Source organism: Schistocerca piceifrons, chromosome 3 (genome assembly GCF_021461385.2).
Source record: "Schistocerca piceifrons isolate TAMUIC-IGC-003096 chromosome 3, iqSchPice1.1, whole genome shotgun sequence".
Classification (NCBI taxonomy): Eukaryota; Metazoa; Arthropoda; class Insecta; order Orthoptera; family Acrididae; genus Schistocerca; species Schistocerca piceifrons.
In genome coordinates, this window is record NC_060140.1 from 613744696 (window position 1) to 613769721 (window position 25026).

At 41.8% G+C, this 25026-nt stretch overlaps 1 protein-coding gene across 4 annotated transcripts in view; it reads left to right on the forward strand.

Moving 5' to 3' along the window:
* Positions 1–25026, forward strand: part of LOC124788667 (tyrosine-protein kinase Src64B) — a 244445-nt gene that overhangs the window by 17922 nt on the left and 201497 nt on the right. Inside the window, exon 2 of one of the 4 annotated variants that reach the window (XM_047255946.1) lies at positions 2869–2921. The exons of the other annotated variants lie outside the window; for them this stretch is intronic. The gene's annotated coding sequence lies outside the window, so the exon portion shown is untranslated. The remainder of the gene's footprint in view (positions 1–2868; positions 2922–25026) is intronic. 4 annotated transcript variants of the gene reach the window in all.

Here is a 25026-nt window from a genome sequence, read left to right on the forward strand (position 1 = left end):
TTATCGCGTAATCTAAATTTAGCGCATTTCTTTTAGTACTCATGTGAATAACTTCACACTTTTCTTTATTCAGGGTCAGTTGCCACTTTTAGCACCATACAGATATCTAAATCATTTTTCAATTCGTTTTGGTCATCTGATAACTTCACAAAACGGTAAATGACAGCATCATCTGCGAACAATCTGGTAGGGCTACTCAGATTGTCTCCTATGTCGTTAATATACGAGGGTCAGTCAAAAAGAAATGCCTCCTATTTTTTTTTCTACGTTTAATTGTCAGGAAATTTAAATGCAATTACATAGGTTGAAAACCACAACATTGAGGATCATTTTGTCATTTTTCAATGTAATCTCCGCCCATTTCTACAGTTTTGGTCCATCTTTGAACAAGGGCATGTATCCCAGCACGGTAAAAATCACAGCTCTGCTTCCTAAGCCATTGACGCACGGATGTTTTGACGGCCTCCTCATCTTCAAAATGAATCCCACGATGAGCTTCTTTTAGTGGCCCGAACAGATGGAAGTCTGATGGTGCCAGGTCAGGGCTGTATTGGGGATGAGGCAAAACTTCCCATCCAATTTTGACAATCTCGTCAGAGGTGTGACGACTGGTGTGTGGTCTTGCATTGTCATGCAAAAGAAGAACATCTGCCATTGATTTTGTTGGGCGAACTCGCTGAAGACGTGCTTTAAGTTTGTTGAGGGTTGTGACGTATTGAACAGAATTTATTGTGCATCCCTGCTCCAAAAAATCAACCAGAATCACACCCTCTGTATCCCAGAAAACTGTTGCCATAACTTTCCCTGCCGATCGCACAGTTTTGAATTTTTTCTTCCTCGGCGAGCTTGTGTGACGCCACTCCATTGACTGCCTCTTTGATTCGGGTTCAAAAAAATGCACCCATGTTTCGTCCCCGGTCACAATTTTTTTCAGAAACTCATCTCCCTCCAAACGGAAGCGCTGCAAGTGTTGGGAGGCTATTGTTTTCCTTGCCTCTTTATTCTGATCGGTTAACATTCTTGGAACCCACCGTGCACAAACTTTTGAGTACCCCAATTGTTTAATAATCGTGATCACACTGCCTTTACTAAGAGAAATAATGCGACACACTTCATCTGCAGTCACCCGACGGTCACCACGAATGATGTCATCAACTTGCTGAATGTTGTGTGGAGTCACTGCACTCACCGGCCTGCCGCTCCGCTTTTCGTCAGTCAACGGTGTTTGCCCTTCAGCTTCCTTACAACGACGAACCCATCGTCTAACAGTGCTGACATCCACTGTCACAACACCATACACCTTCTTCAGTCTTTCATGAATGCGTATGGGCGTTTCACCTTCTGCATTCAAGAATTCAATCACACAACGCTGTCTCAAACGAACATCGATGTCGGCCATCTTACAAACTTCTGCTGTGCTGCCACGTGTTGACACAGAAAGTTACTACTGCAGTGGATTGCAGAAGAAGGTTTGAGGAATGGCGCCAAATTCAAATTTTTCACTTAACTTAATTTCTTTAAGTAGAAAAAAAATGGGAGGCATTACTTTTTGACCGACCCTCGTAGATCAGGAACAATAGAGGACCATAACATTCCTTGGGTAACTTCTGTTTTAGTCGATGACTTACCGTCTATTACTACGAACTGTGACGTTTCTGACAGGAAATCACGAATCCAGTCGCACAACTGAGGCGATATTCCATAGGCACGCAGTTTGGTTAGAAGACACTTGTGAGGAACGGTGTCGAAAGCTTTCTGGAAATCTAAGAATATGGAATCAATTACATCCCCTGTCGAGAGCACTCATTACTTCATGAGTATAAAGAGCTAATTGTGTTTCAAAAGAACGATGTTTTCTGAATCCGTGTTGACTATGTGTCAATAAATCGTTTTCTTCAAGGTAATTCATAATGTTCGAACACAATATATGTTCCGAAACGCTACTGCAAATCGACGTCAGTGATATGGGCCTGTAATTCAGCGGATTATTCCTGTTTCCCTTTTTGAGTATTGGTGTGACTTGAGCAAGTTCTTTCTCGAGTGCCATGTGCCCGCTGTGTTGTCAGCTTGTAGGTATATGCGGATCATTGTCTGGCATGGTTGGCTGCACGTGGTTGGCTCCCTGCAACTGCATCTTGTCGATCCTGGATTAATTGGAGTATAGTCCAATTAATATTAAAGCTAAGGTAGATTATACTCTGCGGGAGTCTGCTCCTTCGTTTGTGAAGTGCGAGGCGAAATTCTGAAGAAAATCCACAAAATGCTGTTTGATGAACTTCGACAGAAAGCGTGTGAGCTAGCTGACACCATAGACATTTCAAAAAGTGCTGTACATCGCATATTGACTGACTGACTAGACACGAGAAAGCAAAGCTCAAGGTGGGTTGCCTTGTTAATTCACAACGGAACAAAAAGAGCGTCTTGAGGATATTTGTCACTGTTTGGCGATGTTTCCTTCAGAAAAGCCGAATTTTGTCGTCGATCCATAATCATGGGTGAAACATGTGTCCATCACTTTGCACCTGAGACGAACAATCGGTTGAAAGGGAAGAATCGACTTCAAAGAAGGCGAAGACAGTTCCATCTGCAAGCAAGATCATCGTGTCAGTTTTTTTGGATGCCCATGGGATAATTTTCAAAAAGGAAAAATAATGGCGAGTATTTTGCGAACTTATTGCAGAATTTGAGTGATGAAATCAAGCAAAAACGGCCCCATTTAACGCAAAAAGAAGTTTTGTTTCATCTTATTTTGCGGAGCTCGATGGTTCTCACTACAAACAGGGTATCAAAGCTATTGAACATTGCAGGGGAAAGTGTATCGAGCTGAAAGGATAAATAATTTGTTTTTCCCAATTTTTTTTTTTTTAGGTCAGATACTTCTAGGACAGCTCTCGTATCTTTGAATACGTCCCAGTTCTAAGGTTCGTATACAAACATCACAATTGAAGTCTGTACTGAAATCTTTACAGTTAGTGCTTATTAGCCTATTATGCTCTTCGAACACGACTTTGTCCGTATGTGCACTTACAATGTTACGTACTGCGCCCTTCAAGGTGTTAGCCAACTTGTTGAGTAGCTTTGTCACTATCACCATGTCCTCAATTGTATATGTAGGAAATATTGTCATGTGACTATAATTATAATATTTAATCTGGTAAATATATAAATAAAGCTTTATACATACAGTGTCTTTGATCCAGGGTGTTAATTTTTTATTCTCCTCTATTTAGTAGACAAGAATGCACTCTGGATCTGAGCTAGTGGTTACAAAATAATACTCGAAACTATTGAAAAACTATGTTTATTAATCACCATACTAATGCTACCGCTGTGATAACTACTTAATACCTTTATACTGTTCTCTCACAAAGGATACACTATATTGCGAGAAGCTGAGATTACTGTTAAATCACTCACAATCCTCCTTACGTCCCTTACAATCTCCTACATTACATAACTCACAATCTGTTACCAAAGTAACCGCGTCACCACTCCGTTGAGTCAATAATACTAGGGAATAAGGAGATAAGTGAAATACGAATACTTGGCGCATATTAGACGCTGAAAAACTGTGATAATTGTTTGTGCGTTAATCGACGTTTACTCCGTAGGAGTGATGTGGTCAGAGGAGTCAGTTAGGATTTAGTTTGTGCTGCTGCTGCTGATGCATGGTCAGTTATATTATGTTCTCAGATCAGTACGACGATTGGTTATATTGCAGCGCGTGATCTGTAACTAGGAACTTGCGCGTCGGTCGGAAGTTGCAACACGTCATGGATGTCGAAAGCCGGAAATTCGTAGTTCGCTGGTTTCCGGCACAGAACGTACATCGCCGCGTCAAAAGTTCGGGCGTCGATGCAATTTTGCGTTAGGGATCATTTGCACGAGTGTATTCTGAACGTTAAACAGTGAAGATTCAGATGCTGTTTACTATGCACCAGACGTGTGCTACCTTAACTAACCAATTGCGAAGAAAAGTATGTAGGTACTTTAGTATTTTATATATTTTTGGGAATGAACTATCCTTGTCCACACAGTAAATGATAAACACGAAGACAACTAAGCTACACTGCCACACAGCTATTTTCTACATTGCAAACAAATTCTGAGGAAGCTATGATACTCCCTATTCCTAATACATACAGTTCAAGAGCAAGTAAATGTCTAAAGTGAGGAAAACTCGATTTCTAACTTGTACGTTACAAGTAATTGTTTCTGAAGAATGAGAGATATGCTGTGCATTGAAAAGTGTTCTGAAATGACGAATAACTAACGCTACATTGTAAGCACCAAAGGCTGTTATGTACATGTTCGTTGATACATATTACTTTAATCCGTAAATATAGCACTAAAGAAAATGTCACCTGATAAATATAGCACTAAAGAAAATGTCACCTGATAAATATAGCACTAAAGAAAATGTCACCTGGTAAAGCAGCTGGCTGTGACGGCCTTCTTCCAGAATTCTTGAAGAACCTCGGGCCAAAGGGAAGAGTATGGCTGTCTTCTCTTTTCTCTAATATCATAGATACCAGCCGGTTACCAAAGCAATGGAAAAACGCACAAGTCATAGCCATCCAGAAACCAGGGAAAACAGGAGAGAATGCTAAAGATTATAGACCGATATCTTTATTGTGCGCCACTTACAAGCTGTTTGAACGAGTCATCCTAGGCAGAATAGAAAGTAAAATAGAAGCTGCTCTTCCCCCAGAGCAAGGCGGTTTTCGAAAAGGAAGAGACTGTTGCGACCAAGTTCTCGCCCTAACCACTTTCATTGAAAGAGGTTACCAAAACAAAAAGAAAACGGGCATGGTATTATTAGATCTCACCTCAGCATACGACACCGTATGGACAAAAGGGATACTGTATAAACTGTCAAAAGTCGTGAAATGCAAGATGATCATAGATCTAGTCAGAAATATGTTGATAAACAGGAGATTCAAGGTATCTCTGAATGGGAAAACAAGCAGCTACAGGACACTACAAAATGGTCTCCCCCAAGGGTCTGTGCTGGCTCCATGCCTTTTCAATTTATACATAGCGGACATCCCAAACCTGGAATCTCGTTCTTTTATGTATGCAGATGACATCGCTATCGCGGCTCACGCCAACACTTTCGAAGAACTGGAAGAAATTTTAAACAGGGATCTGGAACGACTACAACAATATTATGACAACTGGCACCTCAAAGTAAATCCGACTAAATCCGTGGCATCAATAATGCACTTGTGTAACAAAGATGCAAATCGTGAGCTAAAAGTGCAAATAAAAGGTAAATTGTTGAAAAACGATAGAACGCCAAAATATCTGGGTGTTAAGCTAGATCGCACTCTCACATATAAGAGCCACCTGTACGAAGTCGCCCAAAAAATGAAAACAAGAAACAACATCATAATGAAACTGGCAGGAACAACCTGGGGATGTTCCACTGAAACTCTACGCACATCAGCACTGGCACTTCTGTATAGTGTAGCGGAATTTTGCGCACCCGTCTGGGCCCGCAGTAGGCATGTCAGATATATTGATGTGCAACTTAACGATACAATGAGGCTCATAACAGGAACAGTAAGACCCACCCCGAAACCTTGGCTGCCCGTCCTTGCCAATATCGAACCACCCTCGATTAGACGTGAAAGAGCAATCCAGAGGTACAAAGACAAGTTCAGGGACCTACCTCCTCCCCCTGACAGATTGATGTCAAGAAATCCCTTCTGGAAAGAACTCAAACAACAGATTGATATCGATAACCTGTGGAAACAGCAATGGCAGGAAAGCAAAGTGAATAACAGTTAACTTATTGAGGACCCATCTCAACGAGTTCCAGGCTTCCAACTCCAACGTAGAGTGTGGGTAACTCTAAATCGTCTGCGGACAGGTGTTGGTCGGTGCGGATATTTGTTGAAAAAGTGGGGTTTCTCTCAGGACCCCAATTGTGAGTGCGGAGAGAGTCAAACCATGCAGCATATAGTTGAGTGCGACGTACACGGACTTAAGGGAGGAAATCTGATGGACATACATGTGATAAGTGACCAAGCACTTTTGTGGCTGGAAACCCTGAAAATTTTATTGTAAATCATTGTTAATGTTAATTTAAATTTTTATGTTGATGTTTGTAAGTGTATCACGCTTTGCCTGTAGCTGAACGAGAAATAAATAATCCGTAAAAGATATTTTCGCAGTTACAGGGACATGGAATTACGTAAGCTTGTTAAAATTTGATTTTTGAAGCGCTGTTCATGAGAAACAAAGCAACGTTTTTGTGACAGTCGGATGCGTAGAACAAAATAACATCCATATTATATTTTTTATGAGTGCTCGGTGGCTCTAAAGTCTGAAGTGAATGTGAAGTTTATACAATATGTTTCATCTCACTTATTAAGGGTTGTACATAATCAGATTCTGTCGTGTTTTGATTGCGATTTTTTTTTTTTTTGCACCACCCCTTAATTATATTCCAAAGTGTCACGTACGTAGTTCTCAACTACTCCAATTTGACAGCATTAGTGTCCTTTCCTGCCCAGTAAGACTGCATAGTAACCTGATATAGTAGATATTTTATTGCCGGTTTATTTAAGCACTGACCGGTATAAAATATATGTACTTGTTGCCTTGTTGCCATAAAATGTTATCTTCATTAAAATGAAATTCGATACCGCCTGTATAGTGCGGACTAGGTTATATCTGTGGGTATAGCTGCCTGCTTGTAGTGCACAAGTTACTAAATGGCATACTGGCTTAAATTGAATAAGAATGGGCATATTATTAGCCTTTTATAGTAGTCATGTAACTTGTGATGCACTTATTTTTTTACTCATTTAGCTACATGTGCTACCAGTTTTCAGTAAACAGTCCACGACGTTTTATGTTATATGGAAATGGTCAAATGTTTTTGTGATTGCGCGTTGAACTCCTTTTCTAAGTTTCTGACAACTTTAGCGATGAGTAATACAGATCTTTTGTTCCTAGTTCTGTAGCTGTGACCATCATTATTCTTCTCAAACTGTGATAAGCTATTTTTGACGAATTCATAACGGAATTCATGGTGAAAGGGTTGTTGAAATACCTAACTCTTTGAAGAGAGTCTACCAGATGATTACGGGTGAACACTACGTATTACTTTCGCCGCTTGTTTCTGTACAAGCAATAATTTTTTGCTGAGTGATGTCTTAAACTAGAAAAGTATGCTATAGAACTTTAATAAGTGGATGTATGTAAATATTCGTTTATTTCTTTCTAAAATTACGGTAGCTGTTTTACGAATGGCAAAAGTTTAATAATTTTGTTGCTTTTGCAAATATAAAATATATTTCTTCCAGTTCCAGTTTCGATTGGTATGTACATTCTTTGCTAACAGCAGTTCATATGCTACATTAAATGTTGGTGTTATTACAGTTGTTATACAAACTGCCTGCACTGTGTTCATCTTTTCTTCAAAAATAAACGGGGAGACCATTTACTGAGAACTATTTAATAATTATTTGAAAAAATATTGTAAACCGTTTCTTCTGTTGCCTCTTCTTTAACTGAATTAATTATAATATTTTTATCATGTGCAAAAGACACTGTGCTAAATGTATGTTAAATGGAAGGTCAATCACATAATACAGGGTGTACATAAAGTCCGAGAACATTTACAATTATTTATTGCACAAGAACTAAACATTGTACAGATGTCATACATATTGCATTTTGAAGAGGAACTCCGAAATTTTTTTTTTTACAAACATTCGATATGCGAAACATGAGTGACCCGGCAGACGTCAATACGGTAATCGAATTCTTGCCATACCCGTCACAGCATGGCATCATGACACTGGCTGTCGCTTCCCGGAAGTATTCTCTCCCGGAGCTCTGCTACATCAACGTGGTAGAGGCGGTACATACACCAGATCGTTAATGTGTACCCACAGAAAAAAAAATCACACGTAGTGAGATCTGGAGATCGGGGAGACCATTTCATGAAACAGTGAACTCCAACACACACAAAGCTCGCTCCGCACTTGAACTCGCCATGTTTGCGACTAGCGCTGACTATAGGCAAATTATCAAACTACGCTGTGGCGGTATACACGCAAAAAAAAAAGAAAAATCACTTTCAGGGTTTCTCTTCAAAATATATTGTGATATCTGTACAATGTTTGGTTCTTGTGCAGTGAATAATTGATATATAATCCTGCATAAAGAATAGGAGTGGATCGAAAATTGGCTGTGTACGACTCCAATCTTGATTTCTCCCAGTCGCCAAAATTTTCTTGTCAAAGTTTTCTGTTTAGAATCAAATCAAAGGAGATAAAATAACATTACAGTGATATATATATATATATATATATATATATATATATATATATATGTGTGTGTGTGTGTGTGTAATTTCACGATCTTGAAATTTTTTTATCTTGTTGGGACACATGTTCCTGATGTATGTTTGCATTTTCAGCTGTTTTGAATATTTAGGATACTGGAAGGTATCAGATTATATAATGGTAAGACAGAGATTTAGGAACCAGGTTTTAAATTGTAAGACATTTCAAGCGGCAGATGTGGACTCTGACCACAATCTGTTGGTTATGAACTGTAGATTAAAACTAAAGAAACTGCAAAAAGGTGGGAATTTAAGGAGATGGGTCCTGGATAAGCTGAAAGAACCAGAGGTTGTACAGAGTTTCAGGGAGAGCATAAGGGAACAATTGACAGGAATGGGTAGCTCTGAGGGATGAAGTAGTGAAGGCAGCAGAGGATCAAGTAGGTAAAAAGACGAGGGCTAGTAGAACTCCTTGGGTAACAGAAGAAATGTTGAACTTAATTGATAAAATGAGAAAATATGAACATGCAGTAAATGAAGCAGGCAAAAAGGAATACAGATGTCTCAAAAATGAGATCGACAGGAAGTGCAAAATGGCTAAGCAGGGATGGCTAGAGGACAAATGTAAGGATGTAGAGGCTTGTCTCACTAGGGGTAAGATAGATACTGCCTACAGGAAAATTAAAGAGACCTTTGGAGAAAAAGAGAACTACTTGCATGACTATCAAGAGTTCAGATGGAAACCCAGTTCTAAACAAAGAAGGGAAAGCAGACAGGTGGAAGGAGTATACTGAGGGGCTATACAAGGGCGATGTTCTTGAGTACAATATTATGGAAATGGAAGAGGATGTAGATGAAGATGAAATGGGAGATAAGATACTGCGTGAAGAGTTTGACAGGGCACTGAAAGACCTGAGTCGAATCAAGGCCCCCGGGAGTAGACAACATTCCATTGGAACTACTGACGGCCTTGGGAGAGCCAGTTCTGACAAAACTGTACCATCTGGCGAGCAAGATGTATGAGACAGGTGAAATACCCTCAGACTTCAAGAAGCATATAATAATTCCAGTCCCAAAGAAAGCAGGTGTTGACAGATGTGAAAATTACCGAACTATCAGTTTAATAATTCACAGCTGCAAAATACTAACGCGAATTCTTTACAGACGAATGGAAAAACTGGGAGAAGCCGACCTCGGCGAAGATCAGTTTGGATTCCGTAGAAATGTTGGAACACGTGAGGCGATACTGACCTTACGACTTATCTTAGAAGAAAGATTATGGAAAGGCAAACTTACGTTTCTAGCATTTGTAGACTTAGAGAAAGCTTTTGACAATGTTGACTGGAATACTCTCTTTCAAATTCTAAAGGTGGCAGGGGTAAAATACAGGGAGCGAAAGGCTATTTACAATTTGTACAGAAACCAGATGGCAGTCATACGAATCGAGGGGTACGAAAGGGAAGCAGTGGTTGGGAAGGGAGTGAGACCGGGTTGTAGCATCTCCCCGATGTTATTCAATTTGTATATTGAGCAAGCAGTACAGGAAATAAATGAAAAATTCGGAGTAGGTATTAAAATCCATGAAGAAGAAATAAAAACTTTGAGGTTCGCCGATGACATTGTAATTCTATCAGAGACAGCAAAGGACTTGGAAGAGCAGTTGAACGGAATGGACAGTGTCTTGAAAGGAGGGTATAAGATGAACATCAACAAAAGCAAAACGAGGATAATGGAATGTAGTCAAATTAAGTCAGGTGATGCTGAGGTAATTAGATTAGGAAATGAGACACTTAAAGTAGTAAAGGAGTTTTGCTATTTGGGGAGCAAAGTAACTGATGATGGTGGAAGTAGAGAGGATATGAAATGTAGACTGGCAATGGCAAGGAAAGCGTTTCTGAAGAAGAGAAATTTGTTAACATCGAGTATAGATTTAAGTATCAGGAAGTCATTTCTGAAAGTATTTGTATGGAGTGTAGCCATGTATGGAAGTGAAAAATGGACGGTAACTAGTCTGGACAAGAAGAGAATAGAAGCTTTCGAAATGTGGTGCTACAGAAGAATGCTGAAGATTAGGTGGGTAGATCACATAACTAATGATGAAGTATTGAATAGAATTGGGGAGAAGAGGAGTATGTGGCACAACTTGACAAAAATAAGGGACCGGTTAGTAGGACATGTTCTGAGGCATCAAGGGATCACAAATTTAGCATTGGAGGGCAGCGTGGAGGGTAAAAATCATAGAGGGAGACCAAGAGATGAATACACTAAGCAGATTCAGAAGGATGTAGATTTCAGTAAGTACTGGGAGATGAAGAAGCTTGCACAGGATAGGGTAGCATGGAGAGCTGCATCAAACCAGTTTCAGGACTGAAGACCACAACAACAATAGGTTATTGTTGACAGTCGAAAATGTTACTAGTGTTTTCTAGTGCTTGGCGAATTTTTACTTTCGAAAAAGGTGGTTCATAGAATTTGCATTAAGGTTTGATTGAAAATTGGAATAAAGCGGAGCACTGCATTCGAAATGTTGATTGTGGCTTTTGGTGAATACATTGTAAGAAAAGAGTTTGAGTGGTATAAACGTTTCAAAGAGGGTCGAGAAGACGTTGAAGGCGACTACCCTGGACGCCCTAGAACATCTATAACTGATGAAAATGTGGAAGAAGTAAAGAAAATGGTCCGGTAAATCGCCGAATCACCATCAGAGAGGTTGCTGATAACGTCAGCATATCCTCTGACTCATGCCAAGCAATTTTTTCAGATGTTTCTGGCATGAAAAGTGTAGTAGCAAAGTTTGTTCCGAAAATGTTGAATTTCCAACAAAAACAGCGTCGCGTAGATATCGTCCAGGAATTTCTGAATGAAGTCGGTGAATTTTTGGCAAAACAACAAAACCGTTATATTCCCTCTGCCATCACATGGTCCTGAGACTTCTTTCTGTTCTTGAGGTTGAAGAGAACCGTGAAAGGGAGTCGTTTTTCCACCACTGATGAGGTAAAAACAGAATCGCTGAAGGAGCTGACATCATAACTAAAAATGAGTACCAGAAGTGCTTCCAAGATTGGAAAAAGCGCTGACATACCTGGGGGGGGGGGGGGGGGGGGGAGAGATTACTGTGAAGGGGACAAAGTTGATGTTGATGAATAAAGATTCTTTAAGAAAAACAAAAATTTCTGTTACTTTTTGATCACACCTCGTACGTTTATCTATTTGGTGGATCTGGGTGCTACTTTTTTTTCTTTTTACGTGTGGTTGGTCGTCTCATGTGCCCTCCAGCGCTCACATTCTGAGTAAGGGACTGAGTAATTCGCGAAGATCACCATAGCCACATCTGTTGGGCATCTTGATGTACCTGAAAAAACTCGGTAGGGTGTTTCGACTAAAAGCGCATCGATCACGCGTACTACATTTAAACTAAAACTTCCACCTTTTGCACACTGCGTAGCAAGATGTGCGTCTGAAATTCTCGGTGTGGTGTACTGCGTCAGTGGTTGTCAATCTTTTTCAACTCTGCGCCTCCGTTACTGCCTCGGAATGGTGATCAGCACCGCCTACGCTGCATCTCCATCCCTAACTACCCCATCCTGCCACAAGTCTTCCTAGTATAAACGCAGAATTTACCCTGTATACAAGCCTTATTATGTACTTAGCATTGCCGTAATTTATACATGACTGTAAATTCACATATGCTTATATTCAAAAAATTTCTTTTAAGAATTTCAGTGATACTTTTCAAAGTTTACTTTCTTCAATAACTAAATCATAAGTTTCATAACACTAGACTTTTTGTCTGTAAAGAAAGATATTTCTCAAATCAAGAGCTGTTTCGTAGCGTCTTTACGACCGTGTGTCATTGTTCAAAGGAATGAACCTGGTGCATGCATCAGGCCTCAACATCGTGCTGACAAATCCTTTAGCTTTTACCTAATATGAAGTTTTCTCAAGTTTCGAAATAGGTTTTTATGAACAATGAAAGTAGATTGTTCGATTAACAAGCCTCCAATATTCCATTCCTCAAACTTCAAACTTTCGTTTTGAAGCTTGAAAATAGTTTAATTACCTTACCCACTTTGTCAAAGAGAATGTAAGTGATCACTTAGTATGAAAGGCTGTGTAGCTTCATTTAGAAACGTCTTTTCAAAATGGGGCACAATGGTAGTTGTCTGTTTACAAAAGGCAAGGGGACAAATCTACATTTCAAGCGTGTAATTGAATAATGACAGCACCTCTTTTACCCAGAGATTTTCAGAAAATATGCTTCGGAAATATAGTGGTTATGTCCCCGAACAGCTGCCTCAGATTTTCAGTGTGCCCCGTTTAATATAAGCATAATGTACCGAAACATACAAGCAGCTTCATTTGCTCTTAGTACGGACGCTTCACTGTTGCTAAAGGAGTGGTTAGTTTAGTAAAATTCCTTTGTTGGAGCCGTATCTGAGTCGGAGCTCGTCCACTTCGTGCTAACGTACTATCTCACGACAGAACCCCTGTTGACATTACATACATTATCGAATCGAGTATTGTGCACCTGTTTGGATGAACAGTCATCATACAAGGCTTGTTGACACCTAGCTGAATACGACAATGCGCATAATATCTGGCGCAATCAGATCAACTCCCGTTTATTGGCTTCCACTGTTAACCTGTATAATGCCTCCTGATCTACGCAGATGTGCTGCCCTAATGAGAGAATTCCACAAAATCTCCTGGAATTCTAACCTACCCGTGCATAGCGACCTGCCACTTTTAAATCGTAAGAGACTGAAATCACGCCATCCAACTCTGTGCGATGCTGGTGGCATGGTTGGTAAGGATTTCAAACCTCTTGAAGAATGGAAAGGTCGGTGGGAAACAGTGACAGATGTGCGCCTCCATAACATCTTCTCAGGTGCTAAACTCCCAAGTGAATTCGACCTATCATGGAAGACCTGGACTATTCTCAACAGAATCCGTACTGGCCATGGCCAGTGGAAGAAGCTGCCCAATCCAGCCTGTGACTGCGGGGCTCCATACCAGACTACTCACCACATTGTCAGTGAATGCAGGATTCGTGCCTATCAAGGTGCTGAAGAGGACTTCCTCCTAGCAACTCCAGGTGCAGTGTGCTGGATTGAAGGACTGGATATGCAGTTTTAAAGACAAACTTAAGTTTCTTGTTTGTCAATATGTACATATGTATACGTAATTTAATTTTATGGTATGTCTGTATTAGCCATACGCCAAACAATAAAAAATCGAAACAAATTTAGACAATTAAAGTCATGTAGTTTTCTTGTCTTATAGTAATCTAGTTGAAACAACAGTCAACAAAGGAAAAACAGAATGCCTGTTCAAAAGTCTACAGAAGCCCATTTTTCTTTGCAATGACCCACGCCCTCTTGCTCCTTCCGACAGTTTCGATAAGTGAAAGCCTCGCTGCTGGGGCGAAAAAGCCCCGGTTGAGGAGCACTGTACTATGTGGTATACGAAGAAGTGTTGTGATAGCATAAAACCGTTGAGTCGCATAGTATCGGTATTCCATTGTTATAGTAGATATTATTTACATTATTCTGTCCTCATCGGAGGAACTAGCGCAGCGGTTAAGACAGTGAACTAGCGTTCCTTTTCTAGTTTTCTTGTGGTTCTCTTCAGCAACATCAAGCTCCTTTGAAACGTCCACGGCCGACGTCTTTCTGCCCCCCCCCCCCCCCATCCCATGTGTCCAATTCAAGCGCCTATCTCATCAGTTAAGATCACGTCACCAACGGGATATAAATCCTAACTTTACTTCCTCCTCTTACGTTGGCTGCACTCTACGGATCATGTTTTTAATCAGCCAAATGTTGAGCGAAGCTCATCTCCTACTTGTTTACGTGGAATTTCGTCTGTGCGTTCGAGTTTGGGCTCACCCTCAGACATGAACGTCTGATCTGACGCAGTGAAATCATTTGCACGTTAGAATATCATTTTGGAAGGAAAGAAGATTTGGGTTTAACGTCCTGTTAGACAGGATTTCGTTGGATATGGAATAAAAGCTCCAATTGAGGAAATATGAGGAAAGGAAACGGCCGTTACCTTTCAAACAAACCACATTCGCATTACGGAATTCAGGGAAATCACGGGAAAACTGAATCTGAGTGGCCGGACAGGGATTTGAACTGCAGCCCTTCCGAACACGTATCCACTGCTCCACCTCGTTCTGTATCAGATTGCATACTTGTTGTCAGTACGGAAGCAGTAAGAAGGGCTCAGCCGAAGCGCGTTGTCGATGACAAGCTAGCAACTAAGTACACTGTCCACCCGCCCCCCCCCCCCCTCTCCACCTACGCCCCCTCCACGTCTGCGTGCTCGCTCGCGTGTGTCGCACTGAGGCTAGGTGGCAGCTGGTTCCGGACGGCGGCTGACTCAGTGGTAAACCTGTACGCGTGCGGCACGTGCGACAGAACAGCAGCGCTCTATAACCGGCCTTTGTTCAGCTCGAGAGAGCCTTTGGGCAACGCTTAACTGCTCTCTGCACATCTCGCGGCTCTTGCTTCATATTTCCTAAATGCGGCAACACACGTTAATCACAAACAACTGAAAAGATTTCCTCCATGTTAGGCACCTATCCACGTTCGTAGTTCGGCGTCTGGACCATTACATTTGCAAGCACATGCGGCCGTCACATTTCAGTCGCCACTTGCGACCTCTTACTCGGAAACTCTTGTCCAGATTGTGGTCATGCAGATGATTGTGACATTGATTTTAGATGTTTTTCCGCTCTTCTCGTGTAACGTTGCTTGTTCATTTGACAGGGGAAGCTTAGATAATTTTGCAACTAAAGGGGACGTTCAGTCAGTACAAGCGATGTCATGATTTACCTACTGTTCGTAAACTATGTATTCCGGAGTCCGCATTTCAAATTCATTGTTTTTTATTGATGGTGCGAGTGTTATATTTTTTGTCGTGCGACGAATTATTCTTATACCTGAGGAGGAGCTCTGTGTGATTTTTTTTTTCGTCGACAGCAGTTTCAACAAAATACAACGCAGTTAAGGTAAAATATTAAAGGTACTGTTTTACTCGTCTTTTTTCAAACTCAATTTGCAGTGTATATATATATATATATATATATATATATATATATATATATATATATAGTGTGTGTGTGTGTGTGTGTGTGTGTCAGTCAGAGTATGCCCTATCCGATCAAATTTTGAAAACATTGATGACGTGAGACCCAAATCGCACTTTTCTCATATGACACACTGAAAGCTATGGATGAAGGCAGTCACGTAGATGCAGTATTTCATGATTTCCGAAACGCATTTGACTCAGTACCACACCTAAGCTTATTGCCAGAAAGTACAATCATATGGGGTATCAAGTGAAATTTTGTGACTACATTGAGGACTTTTTGGTAGGAAGAGCGCAGCATGCTGTCTTGGATGGAAGTCATCGTCAGATGCAGTAGTAACTTCAGTTGTACCCCGGGAAGCATGTTGGGACCCTTGCTGTTCATGTTGTGTATCAATGACGTTATAGACAATATTAATAGTAACGTCAGACTTTCTGCAGGTGATGCAAGTGTATACAGTATAATGAAGTACTGTCTAAAACAAGCTGCATAAATATTCAGTAGAGCTCGGCAAGATTTCAATGTGGTGCAAAATGGGCAACTTGCTTTAAGTGTTCAGCAATGTAAAAGTGTGCACTTCAAAAAACGAACAAACTTGGTATCCTATGACTATAATAACAGTGAGTCACTGTTCGAATTGGCCAACTCATACAAATACCTGAATATAAAACTGTGTAGGGGTAGAAATGGAATGATCACATATGTTCAGTCGTGGGTAAAGCAGTTGGTAGACTTCGGTTTATTGGTCGAAAACTGGGGAAGTGCAATCAGTCTACAGAGGAAATTGCTTATAGATCACTCGTGCGGCTGGTTCTAGAATATTGCTCAAGTGTATGTTACCCGTACCATATAGGTTTGTTTGATCCTACAGTCCCCTGCGTATCGCTCGCAAAGGGATCGTGAGGATAAGATTAGAATAATTACTGCACACATAGAGACATTCAGACGGTCATGCTTCCCGCGCTCCATACGTGAGTGGAACGAGAAGAAAGCCAAATAATTGGTACACTGGGACGTACCCTCTGCCATGCGCTCCACGGTGATTTGCAGAGAGTAGATGTAGCTGTAGAGAGACAGACCCGCCAGTATAAAAGGAGGCAGGTATTGTTGTTTTTGTCAGTAGAGAAGAAGTAACAGCAAAATGGGTCGGTCAGAAGATGTCAGTAACTTCGAACGTGAACTAGTCATTGTATGTCACCTGAGTAATGAATCTATCAGGGACCTTTCAACCCGTCTAAAGCTACTTGTTGGTGATATGATTGTGAATTGGAATCACGAAGGAACCACCACAGATGAGCCAAGACCAGGCAGACCTCGTGTACTATCTGGCAGGGAACGTCGAGCATTGCGGTGGGTGTTTTAAAAAATCGCATGAAATCGGCGGAAGGAATCACTAATGAGTGGCAAAGTGCTACCAGCAGTTCCGCTAGCACAGCGTGAGTAGGGAGTTAATAGGAATGAGGTACAATGGACGAGAAGCTTCTCATGAGTTTCACCTTTCTGTAATCAATGGCAAGTGAATGAGCGACGGCACTGGTCGGCGGATGACGGGAAACGAGTGATTAAGAGTGATTAATCATGCTATACGCTGTGGCAATCCTATATAAGGGTTTGAGTTTGGAGAACGGTACTGCCTTCATATTTAGTGCCAACGGTGAAGTTCTGAGAGGATGATACAGTTTTGGGATGTTTTTTGTAGTTAGTGTGTGGTCTGCCTATTGTACTTAACAAAACGTTTCGTTCGGAAGGATATGAACACATTTTACAGCATTGTGTATTGCTTATAATAGTTTGGAGACGATAATTTTTTTGGACGGTAACATTCCTGAAATAGACTGGCTTACACAGAGTCCCGACTTGAACCCAATTGAACACGTTTGGCCTGAGTTAGAACGTCGACTTCGTGCCAGACCTCAACGTCCAGTATCACTACCTTCTCTTGTTTCAGTATCTGCCCCCTGCGTATCTCTGCCGCAGGGACCGCGAAAACAAATTTACCCTAGTTACAGCACACACAGAGGCATTTAAGTAATCATTCTTCACGACTTCCATACGCAAAAGAAATGAGAAGTAGCCCTAATAAGTGTGACAATGGCCTCTTCCATGCACTTCGACAGACTTTTGCAGAAGATATACGCTCATGTTTAAATCGGAACCACAATGTAACTTCATTTAATGTCATGTCCAAAGAAATTTCATAGATAAGTCATGTTAACATGGCATTAATACGGGGGGAAGGGGGCGTTAAATAAGTAGTGGAACACACATTTTTCTCGTCCAATTTCGACTGAAAAAAATGCGGCATTTGTTGGGGGACATCACGGAATATTCCCACTTCAGACCCTATGGTTACATGAAGCGGAACGTTCCACGGGACAGGAAGAAGGCCCAGGTCATAGCAATCTATAAAAAGGGTAGAAAATCGGATGAACATAATTACCGGCCAATTTCAGTGACATCAGTTTGTTGTAGAATCAGGGAACATATTTTGTGTTCAGACATAATGACATTTCTAGACTCTGAGAAGCTCATCTGCAGAGACCAGCACCGTTTTAGGAAACAGCGGTCAAGCGAGACACAGCTGGCCCTCTTTGTGCATGATATACAACAGGCTCTAGATACCGGCTCCCAGGTTGATGCCATATTTCTCGACTTTCGAAATGCGGCGTTCGACTCAGTTCCGCACTGTCGCTTGCTCCAAAAAGTGCCCGCTTACGGTCTATCCGATGACATATGCGGTTGGATAGAAAGTTTTCTAACAGGCAGGGAGCAGTATGTAGTCCTGAACGGGGTGACTTCAACAGAAACAAGCGTAACTTCAGGTGTGCCGCAAGGGCAGCGTAATAGGTCCGCTTCTTTTTACGATCTGGTTGATGGTATCGACAGCGGTATTAGACTGTTTGCCGATGATGATGTAGTCTACAGGAAAGTAGTATCACACGTAAGTTGTGAACAAATCAATGAGGATTTGCAGAAAACAAATGCGTGGTGTAATGACTCAATATTAGTAAGTGTAACCTACTGCGTATAACAAGGCGAAAATCCCCATTAATGTACGAGTACAAAAAAATGCCCAGGCTTTGGAAGCGGTAACATCCGTCAAGTATCTGGGTGTGACTATTCGAAATGATCTCAAATGGAATGATCAGATTACCAAGTAACGGTTGAGGCGAATTCTAGATTGCGGTTTATTGGTAGAATCCTGAAGTGATGATATCCTTCAACAAAGGAAATAGCTTACAACACGTTAGTTCACACAGTCTTGGAGTATTGTTCGTCTGTATGGGACCCTTACCAGTTGGTCTGATTCAAGAGATCGAGAAGGTCCAAAGAAGAGCGGCAAGATTCATGACTGGTACATTTAGCCATCGCGAGTGCGTTACAAATCTCTTAGGAACTTTGAAGTGGGACACACTTGCAGATAGACGGCGCGCTAAACGGAAGGGACTGCTCACTAAATTCCGAAATCCGATTTTCACCGAGAATGTAGAGCATATATTATTACCACCAACTTTCAAATCGCGCAATGATTACCATTCAAAGATAAGGGAAATTAGAGCTCGTACTGTGGCGTTGAGACAGTCGTTTTTCCCCGCGATTCGCTAGTGGAACAGAGGGGGGAGGATATGACTTTGGCGCGAATTGTGCCCTCTGCCACACACCGCTTGGTGGCTAGCGGAGTATATATGTAGATGTAGAAGTACCAACAGGTGGCGGCGCTATACGTAGCCTTCAAAATGGCTTCTGTAACGGAGATGCTTTCCAAGCAGAGAGTTATTATTGAGTTTCTTGCGGCGGAAAACCAAAACGTCACAGTTATTCATAGGCGCCTGCATAATGTCTACAGAGACGTGGCAGTGAAACAAAGCACGGCGAGTCTTCCATACCAGTCTGATATCACGCGTGCCGGCTCTCCGTTCACAGGTGTGACGTTGGAAAGTGCGAACAATCTCATTCGAAGTGGTCGATGGGTCACAGACAAACACCTCGCTGCTCCACTGGACGTCACTGTTGGTATTGCTGACTCACTCGTCCAACAGTCGGGGTACTCAAAGGTGTTTGCCCGCTAGGTTCCTCGTCGCACAATGAAGGATCATCTGTGCGGAATTACTTGCGCGTTACGAAATTGATCGTGACAATTTATTTAGAACATTGCCACCACAATGAAACGTGGGTTCATGTCTGCGAGATAGCAAAACGGCAATCCGTGGAGTGACACCACACCATCTCTCCTCCGAAGAAAAAGCTTCAAGTCGTACACTCTGGCGGTAAAGCCATGGCGAATGTCTCTGCGAGTCTGAATGGGTTGTTCTGATTAATATCGTCCCTCATGGTGCGACGATCAGCTGTGTTGTGTATTGCGCTACCCGTAAGGATATTGAAGAAACTACTTCAGCGTGTTCGTCGCCACAAAAATGAAGTTGAACTACTTCTTCTACACGACAACGCAAGGCCTCACACAAGTCTGTGCAGCCGAAAGGAGCCCACAAAACTTAAAGGACTGTTCGTCGTCATCCACCCTAAAGTCCGGATGTCGCACCTTCCTGTTTGCCCACAAAGGAAGCACTCCAGGAGATGCAGCACGTGGATGGTGGGGAGGTTTTTGGTGTAGCAAGCCGTTGGCTCCGACGTCGTCCAGCAGAATAGTAACATGCTAGCAAACAGGCCCTCCAAGTAACATGGCATAAGGTCGTCACATTGAACGGAGATTATGTTGAAAAATAGGGGTTTTCAGCCAAAAGAGTGGGTGAATAATATGGTGTACTGGAATCCTGAATGAAACCAATCTGCTTTCAGAGACAAAATTTGTTACATTACTTATTGAACGCCCCTCGTGTATGCAACATCATGGTCTAGGGGCAGCTTCTTTTACTACTAATCAAAACACCCTCGGTACCGGGTATAAACCCAGCCATTGCTTAAATTTCGCTGAAGATTGGCAACATATGAAGTCACCCTCGTCTTGCCAATGGCCTTGTCGAAGAGGGCAGAGGAGCGGATGGACGTTAAAGGGTAGAGAGGGGCAAAGTCGTTCATCCTTGGGAACTAGTTCACTGGTGATCGCTCGTTTTTGGGAACCGTTCATTTTTACTTGTTCACCGTTCATTGTGCATGGTATATCGTTCTTATGTAAAATTGAAAATTAGTAGCATAGGTGACTGAAGATGGAAGGCTCCAACAGGCGGCGGCACTAAGCTCGCCCCTGGAGTACAGTTTCTTTCGTTACAGAATTTTCACACACTTGTTGAAGTAATTTTTGTGATTCTGCAAAACCTCTCGTCTAGCCATCTGAAGCGTTATGTAGCTGATCGCAATGAAATTATATAAGGTGGCGCACGAAAAACCGGCCCCGAGTATAGACTGTTCGCCAATGACGCAAGATTTGTTGACCGCTACCAACAGAATAGATAAACATGTAATAAATGGCTCTGGGCACTATGGGACTTAACATCTATGGTCATCAGTCCCCTAGAACTTAGAACTACTTAAACCTAACTAACCTAAGGACAGCACACAACACCCAGCCATCACGAGGCAGAGAAAATCTCTGACCCCGCCGGGAATCCGGGCGTGGGAAGCGAGAACGCTACCGCACGACCTAAACATGTAATAATTAGGCAGTAAAGAAATAACAAATAAGCTAATGCAAACAACAACTTCGAAACAATGGATGACGATTGGTGGGCGACAATGGCCAGGTTAGTATTCTGGCGCGATTTTTTGTGCGCCACCCTGTACCACTGAAATAATATTGTAGAAGTTATCGTATTCTCTTTACAAAATGTAACACCAGACACTCGATTACGGAGCGCGAGCTTCATTCGGTTCAAATCGGTCTGCCTTCCATTCAATTCACGCTGAATAGAATACGAAAAGAACCAGAAGTCCAGAGTTCAAAAAAGGTTTGAAACATCAAGAATGGGCGTGCGTAGCGAACGAAACGAACAAATCAATACTGAACTAACTAGGAGCAGTCGGCAGTGGAACTGCTGCGACGAGTGGCCACATAAGAAGTGTGTTCGCTCGACGCTCGAGGGGGACCGATACCGACGGGAACGGGACCGATGCTGGAACGAGACCGGCCGACGTGTCGTTGCGGGAACGAGACTGACCGTTTCTCGTTCCCGGGAACTGTAAGTAGAAAGCCGCGACCGAAGTGAACTATGAAAGACCGTTCCTTAGAATTCGTTCCTCCTTCCTTTCGTTCGTCTTGGTGAACCGTTCATTTGGACCCGTTAGTTCGCGAACGACCCATCTCTAGTTCAGAGCACTCTCTTGCTCCTGGGATGGGAAACTGCCCTAAAAGGCGGAAGAATCAGCAATAATCAACGGCATGAGAATGCAGAAGGCAGTGGAAACCACTGCTTTAAAGACACATTAGGTGTAGCGGCAAGACATGTGACCCATATTTGAAAAAAAAAGTCCAGCCCCCCCCCCCCCCCCCCTGTTTCGGATCTCCGGGTGGAGACTGCCAAGGGGGAGGTTACCATGAGAAAAAACACGAATAATCAACGACAGGATAACGTTCTACTAGTCGGGGCGTGGAACGTCACAAGCTTGAAAATGGTAGAGAAACTAGAAAATCTGAAAAGGGAAATGGAAAGGCTCAGTCTAGATACAGTAGGGCTCAGTGACGTGAAATGTGGAAAGAACATGAGGATTTCTGGTCAGATGAGTATAGGGTAGTATCAACAGCAGCAGAAAATGGTATAACAGGAGTAGGATTTGTTAATGAACAGGAAGGCAGGCTAGAGATTGAGCTACTCTGAACAGTTCAGATTCGACAACAAACCAAAGCCGATAACGATAATTCAGGTTTACACCGTAGTAGAGTAAAAATACCCTAAAATGTATTTTTTATTTGTTTTAAACATTAAGCGTCTTTAATAAAACATGTTTTATTTAGAAAGTATATTAAACAGTGTTTTTAACATATGATTAAAAACACTGTTTTCAACATGTCAACCCTGAGTAGTACTCAGCCAGAGACAGACGGAAGAAAAGGCTCCATGAAAATAATATTAACCATTTTGACGGACCCCCAAAAAATTGACCTTTTATTGATATATTATATGCGCTGAGTGTCATTGAACCCTTACTTGCTTTGTAGATGAAAGATAACATTGTCTGTACTTTCCTTTGAACCGTGTGATTACGTAGCTGTTCGATCTATTGAGGAAATGATTACTAAGAGAATTTGTATCGGTGAACTGCAGCTTAGCTTCCCTCCACAAACGATTAACTTCTTGCTCGTACCGTTGTTTCGGCTTATCGGCATGCCACTTAACATACGAATTGTAAAAGTTTTGATACAAATTAATAGTGAAAACAATAACTTTGACTTTATATCCGTTGGAGAATATCACGACTGACTGTTACGCAGTGATTTCGACCGGCGTGGTAGAGAATTCCCCAAATGAAATCTGACACTTGTGCGGCACTTGTTTCATAACGAGAAATTCCGGGCATACACGTATGTAAAACATTCAGTTCGGTTCATAGAGGCCATAAAAATTAGTGGGCACTTTAATTTGTCTATGCTCGGAATTAATTTTATTAAACAAAATGTCCGTTATATTAATGTATATTCTCTAAATGTATATTCTCTGAATTAAAAAGTTGACTTGAGGTGTTCATTGCCCTCTCCCCCTTTTAAATGATATTTGTTGACGTTTTGTCGCCCCCGCCCCCTCCTATTTTGAGCTCACGTAATTAATGGATGTTCCCTAAGCGAGCAGCAGATAGAGGAAGTATATGACGGTATTGAACGAATAATTCAGCATGTGAAGGGACATGGAAACCTAATAATCATGGGGAATTGGAATATGATAGTAGGGGATGGAATAGCAGGAAGGGTTACGGGAGAATGTGGGCTTGGCAGTAGGAATGAGAGAAGAGAACGATTAATTGAGTTCTGCAATAAATTTCAGATGGCAATAGCGAATACTCCGTTCAAGAATCACAAGAGGAGGAGGTATACTTAGAAAAGACCCGGAGACACAGGAAGATTCCAGTTGGATTACATCATGGTCAGACAGAGATTGCAAAATCAAATGTCGATTTGTAGGTGCAGGTATACAATCAGATCACAACTTAGTAAACATGAAGAACAGACTGAAGAAAGAATAGCCCGGAAGAATCAGTGCGGAAGGAAGTGGGATATTGAAGTAAAGAGGAATGATGAGACGCGTTTGAAGTTCGCTAAGGACGTGGCTACTATGATAAGGAATACCAGAGTAGGCAATTCACTTGAAGAGGAGTGGACATCTCCAAAATTGGCAGTCACACATGTCGGACAGATGATCACTGATACAAGGAAATTACCTGCGAAGAAACGTTGCCTACCAGATGAAATACTTCAATTGATCGACGAAAGAAGGAAATACAAAAATGTTCACGGAAAGACAGGAATACAACAACATAAATCCATCAGGAATGAAATACATAGAAAGTGCAGGGAAGACAAGGCGAAATGGCTGCAGGGAACGTGTGAAGAAATCGAAAAGAAATGATCGTAGGTAGGACTGACTCAGCCTATAGAAAAGTCAAAACAATCTTCTGTGAAATTGAACGCGAGGGTGGTAAAATTAAGAGTGCAGTGGGAATTACATCGTTTTAGAAATTGTCGTCGATATGGATGAGATAGGGTATCCAGTATTAGAGTCAGAATGTAAAAGAGCTCTGGAGAACATGAGATCAAGTAAAGTAAAAGGGATACATAATACTCCATCGGAAGCGGCAATCGAACGACTATTGAAGTTTTTGTGTAGCATCGTGACACTGGCGACGTACCTTCAGACTTACGGAAAAAATCACCCACATAATTTCGGAGACAGCAAGGGGATAAGTCCGAAAACTATCGTACACTCATTTTAACATCACATGCATCTAAGCTGCTGACAAAAATAATACACGGAAGAATGGAAAATAAAATTGAGCGCTAGTTAGATGACGATTGATTTGGCCTTAGGATAGGTAAAGGCTCTAGAGAGAGAGAGGCAGCTCAGACATTGCGCTTGAAAATAGATGCAAGACTGAAGAAAAATCAAGACACGTCCATGGGACTTGTCAACCTAGAAAAAGCATTCGACAGTGTAAAATGGTGCAAGATGTTCGAAATTCTGAGAAAATTAGCTGTAAGCGAAGACGGGTATTGTGCAATATGCAGCCGGCTTGGGTGGCCGAGCGGTTCTAGGCGCCACAGTCTGGAACCGCGCGACCGCTACGGTCACAGGTTCGAATCCTGCCTCGGGCATGGGTGTGTGTGATGTCCTTAGGTTAGTTAGGTTTAAGTAGTTCCAAGTTCTAGGGGACCGATGACCTCAGAAGTTAAGTCCCATAGTGCTCAGAGCCATTTGAACATTTTTTTGCAATATGCACAAGTACCAAGAGGGAACGATAAGATTGGAAAAACAAGAACAGAGTTCTCGGATTAAACAGTATGTAAGATAGGGATGCAGCCTTTCGTCCCTACTGTTCAATCTATACATTAAAGAAGCAATGATGGAAATAAAACAAAGGTTCAAGAGTGGGATTAAAATTCAGAGTGAAAGGACATGAGTCATAAGATTCACACTGACAACATTGATGCCCTTAGTGAAAATGAAGAAGAATTACAAGATCTGTT